The sequence below is a fragment of the Ambystoma mexicanum genome, chromosome 1q (genome assembly GCF_040938575.1).
Source record: "Ambystoma mexicanum isolate Mex_15411 chromosome 1q, UKY_AmexF1_1, whole genome shotgun sequence".
Taxonomy (NCBI): domain Eukaryota; kingdom Metazoa; phylum Chordata; class Amphibia; order Caudata; family Ambystomatidae; genus Ambystoma; species Ambystoma mexicanum.
Genome location: NC_090922.1, coordinates 998,603,222 through 998,627,479, shown reverse-complemented (window position 1 = coordinate 998,627,479; position 24,258 = coordinate 998,603,222). Strand labels below are relative to the sequence as shown.

General features: G+C 49.4%; 1 protein-coding gene across 2 annotated transcripts in view; it reads right to left on the bottom strand.

The window, feature by feature from the left end:
• The window catches only part of USP33 (ubiquitin specific peptidase 33), a 1,143,586-nt gene that overhangs the window by 545,986 nt on the left and 573,342 nt on the right, over positions 1-24,258 (bottom strand). The window lies entirely within an intron of this gene.

Sequence of the window (24,258 nt, the reverse complement as noted above, 5' to 3'; positions counted from 1 at the left end):
TTTCACAACCACTTACTCCTCTACACATATGTTATCAAATTGCTACAATGGACATGCAACTGGGAACCAGTTTGTATATTACCAAACAAAGTAAACTGCATATAGATTAGCAAACCATACCAAGTGCATCCTTTGCACAACTAACAGAAGGCATCATTTTTGCAATCATATATATATAGAGAAAGATTAATTCAATTCATTTTTACAGACAGAAATATTCTCCTCTACAATCTATATCTTTCTAAACCTTTTTTTCTCACCCTCCTACAACTTTCAATAATCTATTGACACAATAAATACTACAACAACATATCATTTCAATAGTGCACCAAATACAAAATCATTACAAATACTCCACTAACTACCTTACAATGATACAGCTCCAAATTACCCATTCATATACACACCTCCATAATTTAACACATGCAGTACCTCAACTTGACAATAAATCTTTCTGCTAATTTAACTCATCTAGTTGTTCAAAAATAATTACGTCACACTTAACACACATGTGTACTAATTCCTTCTTTTGTAATTACAGTGAAGACCAGACTCCTCAAGGCCAGTGGTGTCTCAAGTGCAAAACAGAACCCAGAAGAAACCTCCCTTTTACAGCCAACAAAGTAAGTACAATAGCCCTCCCAACCTAAACAGGCCATTGCACAAGCATACACCTCTACATTCATGCCTATTATCATACTCAGACACTCATGCACAGTGCACACATATACAATGAACAACCTCCAAACCGCTTTTTTTTCTCCAACAGACACCAAAGAATGCCTACCAAAAACAACTCCGTAGAAAGCAAGGCAGAAGTAGAGCAGATCAAACTGAAATCGTACAAAATAAGCATCCTCCTCTAACAGAATTTATCCAAAAGCTTCAAACAAAACAGCTATTACATTCTCTAAGCCAAACTAAAACACCTTGTAAGAATGAACCTGACTCCCCTTTCAAAATGTAAGAATAAAAAGAAATTCTCTAAGAAGCTTTCAACAACCACTAGTAGTAATACTGCACTTACCAATGTTAATATAGCTTCAAGAAAACATTCCAAAAAATTTATTTTACAAAAAATGTCCCACAACAGAATCCATCAGAACCTTTTTAAAAAAAAAAGGCAAAAATGCCACGCTCAACTGATCCTGGAAGTTCTAGTAGACAGGGCAATGTTGCTCAAACCGAAAATCTTTATATTAACTTTAAACAGAATGAAACCACTAACAAAATTAACTAGTAAACTACATCTACTTCAAAACAAATGCAATATCAGCAGAGATAACTTTGGAAACATCTGCACAGGTGAGCGGTGTCACACCACCAGCACAGAACCATATTTCAATGAAGAGGCATACAAACAAAAGCAAACAAACCAAATTGCCATACATAGCAGTGGTCGAGGGTATGAAAAAGTAGATAATATAATTATGGAAGAAGAAACACTTATTTCAACAATACCCCCAACAAACTTCACATCAACTCTCCAACCCACTGAACCAATACGCCCCGTCTACAAATGGCAACAGTTCCTAAATCAAAATGTAAAAGCCAAAGACAAAGCAAAAATTAAAATACTGCAAAGTATGGATTCTTGTCCAGTGCACAAATGCACAGGACTACGAGGACATTCATTAGCCTGCATTTCTGGACCTGCTTGCAAAAGCACCTTCCACCATATCAAAATGTTAGCAACACACCATTCTGGTGTAAGACATCTCATTCATAAGCTGTACTTTGCAAAAAGTTCTGCTTTGGCACTGGACCATTTCAATAACATTCTCCTACATGGTACGGCCAAACAACTCCTCGAAGAAATAGAGCACATCAAAAACAAATATTTTGGAAATTAAGAGCTGTCTGAAAATCCAGTAACTTTAGAAAACAATACCAAAAATAACAAACTTTAAGCGAACATCTGCTTAAGTACCAAACGAAGTATGTGTATGTTGCCGCAGAATTTATTATAAAAAAAGCTGCAAAACTATAGATATAATGCACAAACTAGAACACAATGAGGAATCCCAATGGTTTCAATTAGCTCTCTACCTTATAACAGAAAGCAAATATGAAATGAGCAACCCCTCAGTACTGTGCAAATACTGCACAACAAAACTAGACTATAACGATATACCCACTGCCAAAACCACTCCAACAGCTTAACTTATATGAGAGCATTATAATCCAAACAGTACACCCATTTCAATCGATAATACGCCTTCAACCAAAAACAGCTAAATTGCCTCCCTCTGAATTACTAAAAGTGATTTGAGGCAAAGTAGTCTATTTGCCATTAGATCTAAAAGAAAATGTAGATACTCTAGGGGTACAACAATCAATAGATCAATCTTTAATTATCTTAGTGAATGGTGTACCTACAAAAGACAAAACGAATTGGCAACAACTAATAGACTTAAAGTTAGAGAAGCCCTAAAATATCTTAAAGATAGCAATGAATACTACAAAGAAAAAAACATTGAAGAAAACCTGAGGGAAATCACCGAAATAATTCAGGATTCCTTAGAAACTGGACAATTTCAACGTTTAGATCACACTGCAGCCTCCAATATTTTAGACCACTATACAATTCACCCATTGCACTGCAAGGACAGCATGGACAAAGCAATGGAACCATATCAAATGCGACAAGGTAAACAATCTCCAACCAGCATATGGGAAAAAAGCGTAGAAGCACGAACCTTTCCTCCTACTGGAAAAGGTGGAAGGTACGATTAAAGGTGCAAACAGTTAAGTGCATCAGAATACCGCTCCTAACGAATGTATTCTGAAGACCCCAGATTCAGACCAAATGTCGAATATATATTCCACCTCCTGTTTGAAAGTGAACTAGCAAGTTTACGTCACGGAGTTGCACCCACATCAAAAACACTTCAAAAAGGTGCAAGATAAAGACGAAGTTTTACAGTCCATTATTACAAATCTCTTGGCAAACATGCGTGTTTCGACATCACGCAGATGTATGACGGATGCTTCGCAACCTTGGGCCACCCCCAGGGTTTGTCACTTTAAGTTGTGCATAGTACGCATGGGAAGACTTGCACGACTTCCTACGCATAACTAACAAAAACAAAGCCAGTATTGACATAAAAACACCAGGAGAACTCTGTTCTCTGGATCCAGTAAACGTGTCAAGGTACTTCCATCATCACTTTATTGCCATGCTGCTCTTCATTTGTAATAAAACAGTTCCTCCCCTAGGAGAAGTAGAACACTTCTTTTGGAGAAAAGAATATCAAGCCAGAGGAGCACCAAACATCCACATGCCTTTGTGGATTAAAAATGTGCCAATATTTGGTCAAGACAGTGATGCCACTTCCTTCACAAATATGTCACATGTGAAATTCCTTCAGAAACCTCACAGAGTGACCGACATGCCCACATTTTGCAATTTCAAAAACACAAATGTGGCAAATATTGTTGGCGCAAATATAACAAAGGGAAATTTTATGAACAGCTTCATGTCTTCAGTTATACACAGTGTGAAAGGTAAATCACCTAAGAACACATACAACATAAAAAGAACGGAAGCATCAAAGTACATCAATGACTATAATGCAATCATTGCCCTCCTATGGAATTCAAATATAGATGTGCAGTACATTGCAGACATTTCCACTGCAGTTGCACTATATGTCACAGCCTACTGAACTAAAGCAGAGAAAACAGAGCTAAATGACCTCTGGGATGACATATCATCTGACAAAACATTGACATAAAAATTGTACAGCTTCGGTATAAAAATGCTATCCCAAGGAGAATGTGGCTGCTACGAAGCCGCAGACCATTTAACCGGCACCACCTTATATGGGAAATCTGAAAACATAGTCTGGCTAAGCCTTGGTCCTGCTGCATCCAGAAAAAGAGTTCTTAAATCATACCAAGATATAGAAACAATAGCCAAAAACGATCCCAACAGCCAGGACATTCTGAAAAACAACTTATTAGATACATACTACCCAAACAGAAGTACTGCTTTGGAAACAATGTGCTTATACCATATAGCCCAAAACTTCTCACACAAAAATAATATTAAATCAGATGAGAAAAAAGGTAAATATATAGTGAAAGATTGTGAGGGCAGCCTAGTTAAACTTACCAAAATCAACTACATTAATCATATGAAGCTATCTTTAAAAACTCCTCAACATAAAGAACTATACTACATGTCCTTACTCCAACTTTTTAAACCATGAAGAAAGGAAGATGATTTATTAGACACCCATGACTCCTATGAAGATGCTTACAATGCAACTGAAACCACCATAATGGACAAACTTTACACAGTACAAAAATATGTTGGACAATGAACGCCAACAAGAGGAAGAATTTCAAGACCAACTAAATATAGACACTCCCGAGAGCAGTCAACCTTCTCTAACAGGAAGCCAAGAACCTCCTGGACAACCACTTATAGCAAATGAGGCAGAATTAGCCATGACAGAAGTAGAAAACACCATGTATCAGTACGAGAAATCTAGAGAAGACTTTGCTCTAATGAAATCACAACTAAATAATGAGCAGCGTAGCATTTTCCTGGAAGGAACAAAAGAAATTGAACATGGTATACAGCACAAAAGTAAAACTTGTACATGTCAAGACTATAAACCTATACTGCTCTGTGTAAGTGGTCAAGCCGGTTCAGGCAAAACATTCTTAATAAAAATCATCAGAAAGTTCCTCCAACAATTATCAAACAACAAGCTTCAGCAGTTGTAACTGCCCCCACAGGTTTAGCAGCCTACAACATAAGTGGTGTCACTTTACACTGATTGCTACTTCTGCCACTAGAGCACCAAAACAAATGAGACTACTGCAAACTTTCAGCAGAAGCTGCTATGGAACTATGCAGAGTTTTAAAACAAATGAAAATGCTCCTAATAGATGAGGTGAGCATGGTCTCCAAACTAATGTTGGCTTTGATTCACCTCAGATTGCAAGATGTCCTTAAAACAGACCACGAACAACTCTTAAGTGGAAAACATGTTATTGTTTTTAGAGATCTTCAATTAACACCAGTCAAAGGAGAACCTATTTTTAAAACCTTAGGACACAAACTGTGCCGTAAAACTCTAGGCAGCATAGGAAATGTAAATCTCTGGCAACATTTCCAATACAAAGAACAGAAATCATGCGTCAGTCTGCTGACCTCACCTATGCTAACATTTTGAAAAAGTATTTGGATTGGTGTACTATCTAAGGAAGCACAATCTATCTTGAATACTAGACACATCCATGACCTATACAGCCATAACAGATGTGCTACTGATGTCATGGAACAATTAACACACAAAAATCTAAAATGTATGTCTCTAATGCCAACTCTTGCAAGCTGTGCAAAATTCAATGAAACAATGCTGAAAAAAGAAATGCAACCACTTGTACAAATTAACTCCTTGGACAAACTGGACATGCACGGTATGACATTAGCTATGTGTCAGCAAGCCACAGCACAACTAAATACCTTAGAAAACTATCTCTAACACAGCTGGCTTAGACAAAATATTTATAATGTTTAAATTGTAGAGTGATGCTGAAGCGTAACCTTGATGTGGAACAAGGTTTAGTTAATCGAGCACTGGGTACAGTTGTAGGCTTCCACACATACGCACGTGACAACAGCATTCAGTTTGTCAATGTTCACTTCGACAAACTTTCAGAAGTTAAAAAAATAGGACACTCAACAGCCCGATTCCTTCTTTTCAAAGACATGTATGTACGCAGAGAACAGTTTGCTCTACCTCTAGCATACGCAGTCACCATTCATAAATCGCAAGGTCTAACTCTAGATCAAGCACTGATTGATATTGGCAGCACAGTTTTTAAAGACGGCATGAGTTACGTAGCACTATCACGCCTACGTACACTTGAAGGACTATTTCTAGTCAACTTTGATGCAAGTAAAGTCAATGCAGACATTCCTTGTATCGTAGAGTACAATAGACTACATGCACTCTAAACACCCCATCTCAAAATGTACCCTGTCACTCAAAAACACAAACTTTATCAAAGAAAACTCAAGCAATCAGAATTTACACAGGATCTCCCAATAGTACCACCAAAGAAACGCAACAAACAATCCTAACAACACTTACAGTGTTTCTGGAGTAAGACAGGAAATAAGACTACTGTGCAGGAATGGTGAAATTCACAAACACCCAAGAGAATCCACAAGAATTTCTAATGTACTACTTCAAGTACTAGAAAACAAAAACGTACCTATAAATGAAATCTTCCAAATTTCATACAAGTGGAAACAATAATGCACTCTCTGCAACCATGTTGTGCAGGAACAAGTCCCTAACGAGTGCTTTATGTATCCATACCCAACTATGAATCCATACCATTTCAACAGCTAGTACAAAATGCAAACCATGTTATGTATTAATTGCAATTTCGATAATCGTTCCACTTTATACATACAATCGCTTAGACAATATGTAATAATGCTTTTACATTACAATGCCGATGGTACCAAAAACAACTGCAAGCTTATTAAGTTCATACATGGGCAAGTATCACTTGGCAAGAAAACCTTCACAACAGTAGGCATAATCTACCACACAGGCACCACAACCAATGCAGGTCACTATACTGCACACATTAAAAAGAAATGTGGCTGGTTTGAATGCAATGATACATCCATTACTCTAAAACAAAGATTACCAGAAAATCTTGAAAATGCCTAAATAATATTCTTGAAACCAAAATGTACTCACTAATCCACAAAAGAAGAATAACTGGCAAAAATCCATTCTAGGAGCAACTACAAAGTGTCCTGAAACCAACCACAGATAGATTAACACAACAGGAGTACACAGTACTAAAAAGTGTAAATGTACCATCAAAAATGAACGTGCTTGAAAACACATCCTGCAAAACTACAAAACTGTAAATAGTTAGAAATCGTCAACAGGTATCTAACTGCAACTATAGTACTTCAATATTACTTCCAGCAATAAATCTACTAAAAGCAACCTTCTGAAACCACACTGCTACAAACAAACCCTCAACTACTTCCAAACTATCAACAGTTAAAATACACCAACAGGTATCGAACTACCTCCAAAATTCTCAATATTACTTACAAATCTTCAACAACAACCGAAAACAAACAAATACTGCTAAATAGAACAAAAAGATAAAACGTTAAATTATGCCAACTGGTATCTAACTACAACCATAGTAATAACAATTCTAAAATGGAAATAACCTCAACTATTGCTATAAATAGTGTTCATGTCACTAAACCAAACTAAGGAATTTAACAAAAATTTAAAATAGAAGTTCTTTTTTATCCTGCGTGGATATTTTTTTCCCACCTACCCAATGATTATGCTAAAAAACACAGGAACTAAGCAGATTGCACAGTACACTTGTTTAAAGCATAGTATTACTTTAACTATTTGGGTCAACAAACTATACAAATGTCTACAATGTAATGCAATACAACCTTACAAAGTACCTACCCTAACATGCTCTATTTTCTTTTATCACATACAATGAAAGTAAAATGTGTAAAACAATGAAAAAAACCTGCAGAGACCCTCAACAAAATAAACAGTAAGTATACAATTAATGATGTCACACTTATTTATAATTTCAAAATATGCATTCTCTACATATAATTCTCCAATCCTTATACCAGCATGGAAATGTATTATGCTGCAGTTGGTGTGGTCAACGCCTGGAGTCTTGGGTGCATGGCCTCCAGCCTCCAGCCATGCACGCAAGACACGAAGGCCCTGACCTCAACCACCGCAGCATAATACAGCCATACACACAAATATCTACCCACTAATCACAGTACAAACACAAACCATATACTACACTCCCATACCCCAATATACATGTACAGTGAAGAAGTGTGTAATGCAATGGTGTGTATAGCAATGCATTCCTCCATGACCTACTTCTCTCATGATAGTTCTCCCAATATTTTTAATAGTTTTCTCCCACCATTACAATAACAATCCCTTGTGGAGGCTTCCTATTAAAACTAAATGCACATGTGATATCATCAGTGATGTCATGAATGGGATTTGTGATGGCATCTTTGATGTCATGGGTGTTAGTCCTTGCACTGCACACTGGTGGCACGAGTTAGGGTTGCTTAGCTTACCATAACTGTCAATTATTTTATTTTTTTCGGTTTTACCTATAACCATAACATCCCTTTAACAACGTTTTTTGTTAGTGAATTTCATAGCTTTTTAGTAGGGCACTTTAGGGTAGTTTTTTCAGTAAAGGGAAAATGTTTTTAGTAATACATATAGACTTCACCTGGATGGCGTATGTGCAATTACATAGCAAATATCCGTAGGACTACATTAGTGATGGCATTTCCGCATCTTCAAATGCACTTTTTTTAGTAGTTGTGGAAGCGCACATGTTTACGTTCCACACCTAGACCCATGCATAGGTCATGCACTGTATGCTGATAACACCGCCCCTGTCGCTAGCCCTACGTATTCATGAAGTAGGCTACCGCATTTACAGGGTAATTCATAGAATTTCGCAGAAAAGTGTCGCAATCGGCTGGCGCAGAGTGTCCGCGTGCGATTGACTGCGCCAGGCACGTGCGATAAAACCGATTTCCGCGCACAGCGTATTCATGGATTACATGCTCCCAAACCAGCCGTGGCGCAGAGTATCGCAGCGACCCTGCAGCAGCGCCAGTAACGCCCCCAAGAACGCCCTCTCGCAAGGAAAAGCCAGCAAAATCGCTAAATCATCGCAAAGGGCTGCGCTAACTCTGGACCAGTTTACAGGGCAGCCAAACAAGGAACGCAAAGCGGGTAACGTGCATATCAGGGGTACACGTGAAGTCATACACGCGATTAGCCAGGGTACGTGTATTACAGGGGTACGCGGGAAGTTCAACACGCGATTGGCCAGGGTACGTGTATTACAGGGGTACGCGGGAAGTTCAACACGCGATTGGCCAGGGTACGTGTATTACAGGGGTACGCGGGAAGTTTAACACGCGATTAGCCAGGGTACGTGTATTACAGGGGTACGCGGGAAGTTTAACACGCGATTGGCCAGGGTACGTGTATTACAGGGGTACGCGGGAAGTTTAACACGCGATTAGCCAGGGTACGTGTATTACAGGGGTACGCGGGAAGTTTAACACGCGATTAGCCAGGGTACGTGTATTACATGGGTACGCGGGAAGTTCAACACACGATTGGCCAGGGTACGTGTATTACAGGGGTACGCGGGAAGTTCAACACGCGATTGGCCAGGGTACGTGTATTACAGGGGTACGCGGGAAGTTTAACACGCGATTAGCCAGGGTACGTGTATTACAGGGGTACGCGGGAAGTTTAACACGCGATTAGCCAGGGTAAGTGTATTACAGGGGTACGCGGGAAGTTCAACACGCAATTAGCCAGGGTACGTGTATTACAGGGGTACGCGTGAAGTCATACACGCGATTAGCCAGGGTACGTGTATTACATGGGTACGCGGGAAGTTCAACACACGATTGGCCAGGGTACGTGTATTACAGGGGTATGCGGGAAGTTTAACAGGCGATTAGCCAGGGTACGTGTATTACAGGGGTACGCGGGAAGTTTAAAACGCGATTGGCCAGGGTACGTGTATTACAGGGGTACGCGGGAAGTTCAACACGCGATTGGCCAGGGTACGTGTATTACAGGGGTACGCGGGAAGTTTAACATGCGATTAGCCAGGGTACATGTATTACAGGGGTACGCGGGAAGTTTAACACGCGATTGGCCAGGGTACGTGTATTACAGGGGTACGCGGGAAGTTTAACACGCGATTAGCCAGGGTACGTGTATTACAGGGGTACGCGGGAAGTTTAACACGCGATTAGCCAGGGTAAGTGTATTACAGGGGTACGCGGGAAGTTCAACACGCAATTAGCCAGGGTACGTGTATTACAGGGGTACGCGTGAAGTCATACACGCGATTAGCCAGGGTACGTGTATTACAGGGGTACGCGGGAAGTTATACACGCGATTAGCCAGGGTACGTGTATTACAGGGGTGCGTGGGAATCATCACACGCGATTAGGCTGGGTGGGTCCTCACAGGTGTTCCCTGTACACCCTCCACGGCCCCTGCAGGCAGTCTACAAAACAGGGGACTACCCTGCACACCTGCTCATGTCCCCCTGCACCCCCACCCCCCCAGCAGTGCAGGGGCAGCCTCCACCAGGCCCCCACTCATGTCTCCCACCACCCCCACCCTCCCGCCACCAGGGGCAGCCTCCACCAGGCCCCCACCCATGTCTCCCACCACCCCCCGCCACCAGGGGCACTCTCCACCAAGCCCCCACCCATGTCTCCCACCACCCCCACCAGTGCAGGGGCACCCTCCACCAGGCCCCCACCCATGTCTCCCAACACCCCCACCCACCAGCACTGTGGGGCACGTGGCCAGCAGGCAGTCAGGCAGCAGCAGATGGCAGGTGGGAGCGTGCTCAGGGCTCTGGGGGGCAGTAATTTCGCCTCCTGGCCAGGAGCGTGGTCTCTCGTGTGTGAACGCGTGGACAGCCTGATAGGTAGTGAAATCCCACACGTCAGCAAAGGCCCTTAGCGCGTAAACCCGTCAACAGCATATGCGCGCCTATAGTCACCTGCACGTGCAGGAAATTGTTACGTGACACGTCCCAGTGTCAAAGCGTGTGATTGGTGAAAATGGATGTACACGTAGAAGTGACAAAGCGTGTGATTGGTGAAAATGGATCTACACGCAGGAGTGACAAAGCGTGTGATTGGTGAACGTACACGCCGCGTAAGTGACGCTGTACGTGTGGGCCTGTATATAAGGTACATGTAGAACACCATTTCCTTGTACGTGCTTTTCGTGGAGAGCGAGTGGGTGAAATCTGTACTTCTTGTCGTTTCACACGCGATTTACTTCACGGCGTTTCCAGTTCGTATTCCCTGTTACCTCTGACAGCTTTTTCTCTTTTACTGGTTTACCTGGGCCTGTTCCCTCAAACAGTGTCCCCTTCTACTGTTGTCCTGTCTTCTCAGACAGCGTACACATCTTCTTTTGGCGGGGGTTTAGCCAGCCAAACGCGCTCATTCTTCACGCTCTTTTACCTGGCAGACGGTGAGTCACGCACGTATCCAACTTCTGTGCTTGCCCCGTGTGTTGCCTACCCCTTCAGAGGTCATTCTAGGCTGCGTGTGACACGCATACGTTCATTCTTGTGTTACTGGGTGCCACAGCGTAGTGCAGGTTTTTCTTTCTGCACACGTGGTCTAGGAGGGGTTGCGTGACCCGTCATCTTTCCCCAGGGGTTACAATCAGCCGTGCTAGAGCACTAGGGTACAATTACCATCTGGTACCCAACCCCTTTGACCCCCAATTGCCCAGGACAATTGTCTACAGCCACTCCCATACGCACATTAATATCAGTGCCATGGCTGGGAGGCGAGGATTCCGTAAGGGTGGCAAAGGTGGAAGAGCCACAAGTGGTGGCCGTGGTGGATCCGGTAGGGGACGTGGTCGTAACTTGCAGGGTGAGCCTGTCCCCCCATGTGTGGAGGACCAGTCAAGGGCACCCATCATCCCCCCCCCCTCCCCCCCCTCCCCCCCTCCCGTTGAGGCTGAAGTGGCTGACACCATCCATGCTCAGCCCTTGTTGGACCAGCCCATTGTGGCACCAGACCTGGCTGACTCCATGGCTGACTTCCAGGTCAGCAGGGCTACGACACGTGCGCTGGTGCACGTTGATGCCATCATGCCACGTGGATCTGGGGCAGCAAGGTCATCTACTGCACCAAGGAGGCAGGGCGGAGTGGCTGCAGGGGCAGCTGCGGCTCCATCCACCCCAGCCCTCACACACCCAGCCAGGACAGTGTCGGTCCTAGTCCATGCTGCTGAGATTCCCCCTGACACCATCACACTCGAGCCAATGCCTGCACCAACTCCCATGCTGAGTGTGCAATCCCACACTCCTGATACAGAGTCCACCAGGGCTCCTGCCCCTAGTGTCCAGAGCGGCGCAGGACACTCAGGATCACCACCACCTTCCAAGCGGAAGAGGAAGAGTGCTCGTCCGGCACAGGCTGATGCCCCAGACACGGCTACACAGTCCGGCCCGTCCAGGAAGCCCAGCTTCACGGATGACGAACTGAATGCACTTGTCGAGTATGTGTCCGGACATGACAACGAGATGGTCATTGTTGCAGGATCCAAGACCACACCTGCACAACGCCAGGCACACTGGCAGACCGTTGCGGACATCGTAAGTGCCCTTGGAATCGTGAGGCGCACAGCCAATGATTGCTATAAGCGCTGGAATGACCTAAAGCGCAGGGCAAAGAGTAAGCTGGCCTCAAGTCATGCCGCAACTCTAGTGACTGGAGGTGGGTCTCCAGTAGTAGACATGGAACTCACTCCACATGAGTCAGTCGCTGGGACCTACGTCACGGAGGAACAGATCCAAGGCGTGGGAGATCTGGCTGATTACGAGGCATTGTCCGGTGAGTGCACATGCATGTGTGTGTCATACATGTGCATGGTGTGTGTGTGAGGGCTTCTGTTTGGGTGCCAGGAGAGAGTGTGTGCGCCTCAGTCGTATGGGTCAGCCATGTTCTTCATGCAAAACTTCCTGCGCAGCTGCATTTGGCCATAGCAGTATCCCTTCTGCCAACAGTAGACATCTAGCACAACTGCACGCCAGTTGCCCTTGAAGTGTCACCTTGACACAACAGATTTGCTTATTTTTCACTGTTCATTCAGTCAGTTTGTTTGCATTCCACCACTTTCACTAGGCATGTCGCTGTCCACTAGTCACATGTCTGACATGGGTATGGTAAAGGGGAGTGACTTTGTTACCTGGATATCATTTGTACACACATGTCCCTGTGCAATTTGACCATTACAGACTGCCAGCTCCAGGTGAAAAATCTGACCTGTTAGAATCAGAAAAGCTATTACATGCGGGAACTGGACTGAATGAATAGGTGCTGCCCTCCTCTCCATCTTCACTCAATAGCAATGGTACATGCCATCTGTGTGATGGCATGTGTGTTTCACCTGCCAATCACAGGCCAATGTGTGATGCCACTGCCAGGCAGCATGCAGAAAATTTGTTCATCTTCCATCTTGGTGTCATCAGTGTGTGCCATTTGCCTGGACTTCATACGCAGTGAGGGTGCATGCATGGGAGGGTTCTAGTCATGTGGGACATGTCAATCAAGTACTGGTTCTCTTGCTTCTCAGCCCTCAATGTGTGCCATGGTGCTAATGCCTGTTTCCAATACTTTGTTTTCATGTCTTTGCAGGGGAAGACGCACCTGATACTGCTGGGGTTGTGGAGATGGTGCAGACCCAGGAGGTGTCCCAGGGCCGACCAACCACCAGTGAGGGACGTGGTGTGGTGGTGGGGGAGAACCCACAAGTGCTGCAGGTCGTGCTCTCAAGGGGTGTCTCTGGCTGCACCTCCCCCGAGCTGTACTCAGGTGTTGATTCGGATGAGACCTACGTGCCGTCGCTGGTGAGTGTTCCAGGGAGGGATTCTGTTCTGTCTCACCCACCTGCACCAGGGTCAGTACCCTCCATGGGGATGTCAGTGTTGGCAGCTACGCCTTTGGTGGTTACGGATGCAGGGTCACACTCCGCGACATCTGATCCTGTTCCTGGGCCAGCAGATCAGAGGGGGAATGCAGTCCTGCAGCCTCAGGCAGTGCCGGCACAGCAAGGCGCAGTTCGCCTTGCCCCAGACAGGTGTGGTGCCCGCCGACGTGGTGGCCGTACGCCACCTGGCAATACCGCATGGGAGCAATCCATTTACGGTATGGCTACCCAACAGGCTGCATCATCCGAGATGATGGCTCAGGCCATGGATAGGGTGGCCACTTCCATTGTCCCCCCAGAAAGGCTGATGGAGCGACTAGAGCAGGCAACTGACTCCATCTGCCAGTCACACAGGGAGGACATGTTGGGGTCCAACAGGGACAGGCGGGCGGCACTGGCGACTCTGCAGGAGGCCATCTCCATTGAGTCCCAGGGCCACAGGGAAGCCCTGAGGCAGGAGCTCCTACACCTCAGGACGACTCTTGTTGAGCTTGAGGCTTCAACACACCAAAGGACAGAACAGCAGCTGGAGCGTCTCACCCGTACGCTCTCAGCTGAGATGCAGGCAACGAGGGCGGAGGTCCGGGCATCCCGTGAGTTGTTGCATGGGGACCTCCGCACACTCATCCTCCAGAACCAGACCTACCACACCCGCATGCTTGCAGCCATGGAGGAGCAGACTAGGGCCTTGCGTGGGCTGCCTCCCATAGTGCAACCACCTCCGGATGCAGCTGCACAGGGTGATAATAGCGACAGCAGTGACACTCCCACAATAGGGTAGCCGTGTGGGCCATGAGCCCATGGAGGTGTTTTATTTTCCCAGGATCCACACAGGTGGGTTCTGGTGTGCATCCTGTCCTCGGACCTCCTGGGTGGCCTCCCCAACCCCCCCGGGCCCATCAATGGCCATTTTTGATTTTTTCTTATTTTTATTTTTATTTTGATGTCTTTTATTCCCAATTTTATTGGGAGGATCTGTTGGCTCCGATCTGTTGGCTCCGATCTGTTGGCTCCGATCTGTTGGCTCCGATCTGTTGGCTCCGATCTGTTGGCTCCGATCTGTTGGCTTCCGTGGTTCCTGTGGGCATACGCTGCATTGTGGCTGGGCACATGCAGGCTTGTAATGTATTTGGTTCAGATGCTTGGGTTTGAGTCACACACACCCCTCCTGCTTCCCGTTTCCATGGGCTTGCAAAGGGTGTGCCCAAGTGACAGTGAATTACACAGTGACGTTGGACTCCCATGACCTGTGTGGCCAGTCTGTAGTCAATACTGTGTATACATTCCTAGTGCATATTGCTGTTGTGTTGTACACTGCATGTTGCATTGATGTGTAACTCTTCTTCTGTGTCTACCTCCCAATTTGCAGGTCCCTTCCTCAAGTCCACACAAGGACCTCTAGTCTGGCGATGGGGACCATGTTGGCAGCAGTGCACCTACAACTCTACATGGCGCCAACACTGCACAGTTGGTAGTGGTGGGAGTGCAGCCATTTCCAGGTGGTGAGACTACTAATATGTTACATTTTTGATGTCATGTTAATGGTACTACGTGCTCAAGTATGTTGTTGGTCCGGCATTGCTGTGAGCATTTCAGGTGTTGCAGGTTTCTAATAGTGCCACTGTACATAGTGAGAGTGATGTCATGTTGTGGGGATTACTTTGTTTACCTGCAATTAGCATGACATGGCACGGTGTGTCGTGTGGCAGTGCTGGGGTTGGGTTGGCTGACATGGCACTGTCCTCTTGTTGCATTTTGCAAGTGGGTATTCATTTTAGTTGCTTCAATGTGTAACTTCACAAAACTGCATTGGTGGTGTCTGTGTGGGTAGGGATGCACACATTGTGACACTTCCAGGTGAACAATCTCAGGCTGACATGGAATTCCCCGTTCATTCTCCACACATTCAGGATCAGTGTCAGGTTGAGTCATCATTGATTGTCAGATGGAATGTGCCAGGGCAGTGTGCACTCCACAGGGGTGTGATTTCTATGTGAAGTAATTAGCCACTAGCTGTGTACGGGCTGCCTCCCCCCGTGCCCTTTCCCCTCCCATGTGCAGCGGCTGTGCATGTGGTTGGGGATGTGGGGCCACCACCATGTCCACGGCCAGGCCCCGGCGTGTTGCAACGTTGTGCAGGACACATGCTGCCACTATGATCCTGCACACTACTGGGGGAGCGTATAACAGCTGCCCGCCAGAACGGTCAAGGGAGCGAAAGCGTGACTTCAGCACTCCGAATGTGCGCTCCACTATGCCCCTGGTTGTAATGTGGGCTGTGTTAAATCTTACCTGGGGTGGCGTGGTGGGGTTCCGAATTGGCGTCATCATGTGGGGGCTGAGAGGGTAGGCACTGTCCCCTGTGGAGGTGGGGATTGGTATCATTGGTGAGGTTGTGACCTTGCTCAGTATCCAACATGCATGCATGTGCAGTGGCATACATACTCACCAAGCAGCCATGTATCGCCATGCCGCCCAGCTTCTAGGTCCCGGCTTAGGGTGGACATTCGGTAAATGAAGCTGTCGTGGGTGGAGCCGGGATAGTTGGCATATACTGAGGTGATGATTCCCTTGGCATTACATGCTACCTGCACGTTGATGGAATGCCAGTGCTTGCGGTTCCTATAGATGTGCTCAGATGCCCTGGGGGGACGTAGAGCCACATGGGTGCAGTCGATGGCACCTAGCACTTTGGGGAATCGTGCCACTGCGTAAAAATCCAGGGCGGCAGCATGCCTTTCTGCAGGTGTTCTGGGCAGGTATATGTGCCTGCGGACTGATGGGCGTGCAGTCATGATGTTCAAGACCTGGTGTAGGCAGCGTGACTGGGTGGCCTGTGACACCCCACCCACTATGGCACTTGTCCGCTGAAATGATCCAGTGGCTAAGAAGTGCAGTACATTGAGGACCTTCTCCAGGGGGCTGAGTGCTTGGGAGCACAGGGTGGGTGATGTGAGGTCATCCTCCCACTCAGTCACCAGGTCCAGTATGATGTGTGGTGGAAACCTGTACCTCCCATACACCTGGTCATCAGGCATCCCGAAAAGGCTGGTTCTGGGTGTGAATATTCTGGCCCTGACTATCCTCCTCCTCCTCCTTTGGTAGCCCACTGCCACTGCTGCTAGGAACGGTATGTTCATCCTGGCGTCTGAGCTTGTTATTGTTAAAGTCCGCAATTTATGCTTAGCGCGTGTTCTAGGCGAGCGTGTGACCCGCGCAGCCCTGGAATCCTGTTGCCAGTCCAATAGCGTGTGGAAATTCACACGCACCACGGGATACAGCGTGTGACCCGCGCAGCCCTGGAATCCAGTTCCCAGTCCAATAGCGTGTGGAAATTCACACGCACCACGGGATACAGGTTCGCTGACGTACTTGCGTGTGTAAGTGGCCGCGCACCCATTAAATACACGTACATAGGCCAATCGCGTGTACGCGCACTTTTGTCCAATTACACGCGATGACACTCTGACGTGCAGTATCTCCACGTGTGCCCCGTCATCACGTCCTGAGTGGGGAACACCCATGCGGGTCACGTCACAGACGCGCTTACGCGCTGAGGGACTCTGGTCCAATAGAATCGCGTATGCGTGCTGACGCGCTTACGCGCTAAGGGCCTTTCCTCGGATTTCACGCTGACGTGCAGGATTTTCACGTGCCAAATCACTCCGTATCAAGCTGGCCACGCGAAAACACACGGAAGCCCACGCTCCTGCCCAGAAGGCCGAGTTACTGCCCCCCAGTGCCCCGAGCAGCCTCCCACGTGCCATCTGCTGCTGCCTGCCTGCCTGCCTGCCTGCTGCCACCGTGCCCTGCCATTTGGTGCCTGCACATCAGCCATCTGCAGGGGTCCAGTTGCTGTGTCCACCCCTGCTGGAACTGAAGACTCCCGACTGGTATTACATCGCTCCACAGCCCAGCCCCAGGACCCAGTTGCCCACCCACACCTGCCTCTGGGGTTGCCATGTCGGGCACTTCCACATCTGGCACCAGTGGCAACCCCAGGCCAGAGGGGCAGAGGGGCACCAGCTTCACTGTCACCGAAGTTGGTGTCCTGGTGGAGCATGTCCTGGGGCAGTATGATGCCCTCTTTGGATCGTCCCGGGCCAGCAAGGAAGGACGGCAGAGGATCTGGGCCGACTGTGTGGTTGCCATCAACGCGGAGGGGGTGGCAACCCGCGACGTCCTGAAGATCAAGAAGCGCTGGGAGGACTTGAGGTCCAGGACCCTTGTGAAGGCCCGGCGCCTCGTGGAGGGGGGCCGGGGCCGCATGAGTACCATCCAGATGAGGGTCCTGGAACGCGTACGCCCAGCGCTCCACGCCCAGATCCTTGAGAGGGAGGCCCGTCTGGAGTTGAGCGGTAAGTGTCCATGCATTACTGTGTGAGACAGGGCATGTTGCGGTGTGCTGGTTCTATGATACTTGCCTGTATGTGTGCCATAGCCCATGTATGCATGTATGTGTGCAGGGACATCATGGTAATGCATGTGCGACCAGTGTTGTGTGATGCACATGGTTGTTGCATGTGTTGAAATGCCGCATGGGGAGCCCTAATCAGATTATGAACATGAGAGCATGCCAGTCTCTGTACCTGAACATGGGTGGGGGTGAGGGATGGGTGCTGATGCCAGGTACATATATGGTAGCCATGTCTGTGTGCCTGACCTGCGTGTCTGTGACTTGTGCATGCCATGGATGCATGACACATGTGTGTGACAATGCAGAGATTCAGTAAAGCAGCAAAATGACCCTTGTATCCGCTGTGTTTGGTGTGTTTGGGGCCAGATGGATGTGACTGAGGTGATGTGTGTGCATGTGATGGGCATGAGCCATGATGCATGTGAGTTACATATCATTGAATGTTTCAAGAGTCCATTGGACATGCATGGAAATGTCCATGGCATGCACCATGCCTGTTACTGTGTGTGTTTTGCCTGGACTGGCCCATGTGTTGTGGAGGGACATGATGGAAGTGTACTTTGACAGTGGTGCTCATCTGCTATTGCTTCCTGTCTAGGGGACCATTGTACAGTGCCCTGATGCTTGTGTTCTTTGTCTCCCTCTACGCAGCGGCTAGTGAAGAAGAGGGCGGAGACGGCGCTGTGGAGCAAGGCGGCGGGGATGCCCCCACGGCTGCAGCGGAAGGGGTGGGTGAGCCCCCACAGGGGCCTGCTACGGTGGGAGACGGTGAGGAGCCATCCAGGTTGGTGGTTTGCACAGAGGAGGAGGAGGCCGCCACTGGGGCACACATGGGGCCTGGTGGGGGCATCCCTGCTGGTGCAAGTGGTGCAGTCCAGGGCCAGGGGCAGGAGGCAGCACAGGTCACCGTGGAGGGGCCTGTGCATGTCGCTGTCCCTGACCCTGTGAGTGCACCACCATGCACCAGCAGGGATGCCCCGTCCCAGGCCTGTCCGCAGGTAGAGGGGATGTCCATGTCACCTGACTCCCCTCCACCTGCGGACGTGGGAACCCCTGGCCGTGCGGAGAAGGTCCTGATTGGGGTCGCGTTGCGCACGGCTGCGATTCGTGATGCCGTGCGTGCTTCCCGGGAGGAGCACGCACGTCATCACGAAGTGCACCGTGCCGACGTGGCCCAATTGGGATCGGCCATGTTCGGGGGTTTCCTGCATGTGTTGGCCAATGTGGCGGCCCTCTCCTCCTCTGTGCAGGCTATCCACCAGTCGTTCTCCTTGCCGTCTTCCAGCCCAGATGCCACCAGGGCCCCCTGTGGACCTGCCCCGACCAATGCAGCCAGCTCGGTGGGGATCCCATCCCTGCCACAGTCGGGAGTCAGAGATCCAGCAGGGGTGGACACCAGAGCAACTGGACCCCAGCAGATGGAGGATGTGACGGCATCATCGGGCAGGGCACGTGCACGACGGCGTCGGTGGTTTCCATCAGCCTGGATGCCGTCGTGCTGGCACAGGCAGTTGCGTCGGAGGCAGCAGCAGGCTCAACGTGGGAGGCATCATGGCTCGGGGCCATCAACATCAGGGGTGCAGGCATCGGCCGGAGGGCAGGAGAACCCTGGAATGGGAGTGGCTTCCGTGTGGGAGAGGTTGTGCCAGCGGATAGGTGCGGAGCGGCAGCGGGCAGAGGAGGAACGGCTCACGATGGTCAGGGCGGAGGACTCCATGCGGAGGGCGCTGAGGCGGGCTGAGTGCCTCGAGGGTCTTCGCAGGGAGTTTGAGCTTGACACTGCGTTATCCCTGCGGGACCTCGGGGCCAGGGAACATGCCCGCCTCCAAGCCATTGAGCAGGAGTTCGAGGATGCCCTGGCCCATGACAACAACCAGTGAGCCGTCCGAATAGCCCGCTGCCTTTGTATATAGTTGTATAGTTAGGGTTAGGTTTCCTTTGTTTTTTTGAATTTTTTTTGGGTTGCGATTGGACAATGCACCACTTTTTTGTATATAGTTCCCTTTTTAGTTAGTAGTCAGTTAGGTTTAATTTGGTAGGGCTCATGGACCCAGGATTATCTTCTTGATTGGCTTATTTTATTTTTTCATAATTTTTTCATGGACATTCATCTTGTTTTGTTTGATTTGCTTTGTGTTTTTTCTTATTTGCTGTTCAATACATATTATTTTTTTAATCTTCAATGTGTCGTATCATCTCATTGCTTTCAGGCATGTCATGTTGGGTGTTTTGTCATTCACTTGCAGCCATTGTGTGTGACAGACATGTGTTAAATTGCATTATTTACATTGGGGGTGTAACATGTAATTGCCTTTGATATGTGGGTGGGTGTGATAGTTGGTTGGGCCTTTTGGCAGGGGAGGATGGGCATTACGGACATGATTGGGGAATGTTGGGACCCAGGTGCAGGGGGGCATGGATTGGACATGGGTGGGGGCCTGCTGGCAGGTGCCCCACAGTGCTGGGGGGTGGGGGTGGTGGGAGACATGAGTGGGGCCCTGGTGGAGGGTGACCCTGGTGGCTGGGGTTTGGGGGTGGTGGGAGACATGAGTTGGACATGGGTGGGGGCCTGCTGGCAGGTGCCCCACAGTGCTGGGGGGTGGGGGTGGTGGGAGACATGAGTGGGGCCCTGGTGGAGGGTGACCCTGGTGGCTGGGGTTTGGGGGTGGTGGGTGACATGAGTTGGACATGGGTGGGGGCCTGCTGGCAGGTGCCCCACAGTGCTGGGGGGTGGGGGTGGTGGGAGACATGAGTGGGGCCCTGGTGGAGGGTGACCCTGGTGGCTGGGGTTTGGGGGTGGTGGGAGACATGAGTTGGACATGGGTGGGGGCCTGCTGGCAGGTGCCCCACAGTGCTGGGGGGTGGGGGTGGTGGGAGACATGAGTGGGGCCCTGGTGGAGGGTGACCCTGGTGGCTGGGGTTTGGGGGTGGTGGGAGACATGAGTTGGACATGGGTGGGGGCCTGCTGGCAGGTGCCCCACAGTGCTGGGGGGTGGGGGTGCAAGGGGACATGTGTTGGTGTTCATTAGTTCAAGGAGACATGTGCCTTTGCTGGGGGGCATGCCCATGTTGGGTGGGCTGCCTGCGGGACATGACCAGGGATGCAGGGTAGTCCCCTGTGGTGTGGGCTGCCTGCAGGGGCCGTGGAGGGTGTACAGGGTACACCTGGGAGGAGCCACACTGTCAAATCACATGTGGAACTTCCCGCGCACCCCTGAAATACACGCGCCCAGGCTATTCGCGTGTGGAACTTCCCGCGCACCCCTGAAATTCACGCGCCCAGGCTATTCGCGTGTGGAACTTCCCGCGCACCCCTGAAATACACGCGGCCAGGCTATTCGCGTGTGGAACTTCCCGCGCACCCCTGAAATACACGCGCCCAGGCTATTCGCGTGTGGAACTTCCCGCGAACCCCTGAAATACACGCGCCCAGGCTATTCGCGTGTGGAACTTCCCGCGAACCCCTGAAATACACGCGCCCAGGCTATTCGCGTGTGGAACTTCCCGCGCACCCCTCAAATTCACGCGCCCAGGCTATTCGCGTGTGGAACTTCCCGCGCACCCCTGAAATACACGCGCCCAGCCTATTCGCGTGTGGAACTTCCCGCGAACCCCTGTAATACACGTAGCCCGCTCCCCCAGGCCCGATCGCGTGAGGAACTTCCCGCGCACCCCTCAAATTCACGCGCCCAGGCTATTCGAGTGTGAAACTTCACGCGAACCCCTGAAATATACGTAGCACGCTCCCCCAGGCCCGATCGCGTGTGGAACTTCACGCGAACCCCTGTAATACACGAAGCCCGCTCCCCCAGGCCCGATCGCGTGAGGAACTTCACGCGAACCCCTGTAATACACGTAGCCCGCTCCCCCAGGCCCGATCGCGTGAGGAACTTCCCGCGAACCCCTGTAATACACGTAGCCCGCTCCCCCAGGCCCGATCGCGTGAGGAACTTCCCGCGCACCCCTCAATTTCACGCGCCCAGGCTATTCGCGTGTGAAACTTCACGCGAACCCCTGAAATATACGTAGCACGCTCCCCCAGGCCCGATCGCGTGTGGAACTTCACGCGAACCCCTGTAATACACGAAGCCCGCTCCCCCAGGCCCGATCGCGTGAGGTACTTCACGCGAACCCCTGTAATACACGTAGCCCGCTCCCCCAGGCCCGATCGCGTGAGGAACTTCCCGCGAACCCCTGTAATACACGTAGCCCGCTCCCCCAGGCCCGATCGCGTGAGGAACTTCCCGCGCACCCCTCAATTTCACGCGCCCAGGCTATTCGCGTGTGAAACTTCACGCGAACCCCTGAAATATACGTAGCACGCTCCCCCAGGCCCGATCGCGTGTGGAACTTCACGCGAACCCCTGTAATACACGAAGCCCGCTCCCCCAGGCCCGATCGCGTGAGGAACTTCACGCGAACCCCTGTAATACACGTAGCCCGCTCCCCCAGGCCCGATCGCGTGAGGAACTTCCCGCGAACCCCTGTAATACACGTAGCCCGCTCCCCCAGGCCCGATCGCGTGAGGAACTTCCCGCGCACCCCTCAAATTCACGCGCCCAGGCTATTCGCGTGTGAAACTTCACGCGAACCCCTGAAATATACGTAGCACGCTCCCCCAGGCCCGATCGCGTGTGGAACTTCACGCGAACCCCTGTAATACACGAAGCCCGCTCCCCCAGGCCCGATCGCGTGAGGAACTTCACGCGAACCCCTGTTATACACGTAGCCCGCTCCCCCAGGCCCGATCGCGTGAGGAACTTCACGCGAACCCCTGTAATACACGAAGCCCGCTCCCCCAGGCCCGATCGCGTGTGGAACTTCACGCGAACCCCTGTAATACACGTAGCCCGCTCCCCCAGGCCCGATCGCGTGAATAACTTCACGCGAACCCCTGTGATGCACGTACCCTGCAAATCGCGTGTGACACTTCCCGCGCACCCCGGTATACATGCACACGTATTTTTTGTCAGCGGGTGTCCGTGTTTGTGGGTACCCCTTTGCACGTCATTTTTCCTGGAGGGCCACAGTATGGGACATTCATCATGGCAGTATATAGGTGCTATTTGTTGGCGCACCTTTTGGCGCACATTTCTTACAGCCGCAGAGACGCTACCGCCTCATTTCTTGTGGCGGTCGTGTTTGTGCCTGTGCGCTGGTTTGAGCGTGCGCTTTTTTCCCCTATTCTATTCCATGAATACGTGTTGTAGGCGAGCGTGTGGGCGTTCCGCGCACTTGTGCCCTGTACTTCCCCCGTGACGCCCACGTTTTGGCAAGTTGTTCCCCATTCCGAGTGTTACGCCCGTGTTCCGCCTACTTTTATTGCGTGCGCCGCGCTATGTGCGATTTTCGCTGTGGCCTGTGCGATTTTCGCTGTGACCTGGCGCACGCTGTTAGATGGCCTGTGCGCTAACGTGCGCCGCGCACTTTTTATCGCACATCCGCTGGTTTTCTCGCACACGGACTTCCATGAATCGACGTGCGCTGCTTTTCGTGCGATTTTCGCACGTTCACTGCGATTTTCGCTATCCCACTGCGATTCGCACGTTTTTGCCCACTTGCGCCGCGCTAATTATTCCATGAATCGGCCTCTTAAAGTATTGCTGTCCACTTCGTGGGTGGCTCTGCAAACTTAGCAATGTGTGGCTAAAGTACTCCTAACTGTATAACAGCCACTGGTAAACAAAGAACAGCAACCTGCACTGTGACGTGGGCGTGTTAAATGTGGCATTACTTTGATTTATCTGCTGCTTCCCTTTTTGTGAAACTGATACATTGTGTTTGCACTCAGCAGTGTGACGGAAAGTATGAACAGGTCGCGTGCTGGTTATACAGTCGAAGAAAACATGTAACTGCAAGTGGGACAGTTTGTAGTAAGGATGGAAAACTGCAAAGCTGGTGCACCTTCTGCACGCACATACTAGTGCATGTAAAGGCAAATAAGGAAACAGCAGAATATGCTGAGCGCAAGCAATCTTATTGGTGGTTAGGAAAGCGCTGTATGTGCATGGGTTCCACAGAATAAATGGCTTTGTGGCATATGCAAAGAAGCTGCAGTTGGGTTTTGTAAACATTCTTGTATTCCACAATGTATGTATATTCTTGAATGGTACCGCTAAAAGTAATGGCGTAACAAAGTGTTTTTACTGCATGTGACAACTCAAAATAAAGGAGAAAGGAGCAGTGGGCCGCCTACCGCCTTTCAAAAAATGATGTTGGGTACTTTCATGTAGAGCATTTGCCACATCGACTGCGGGC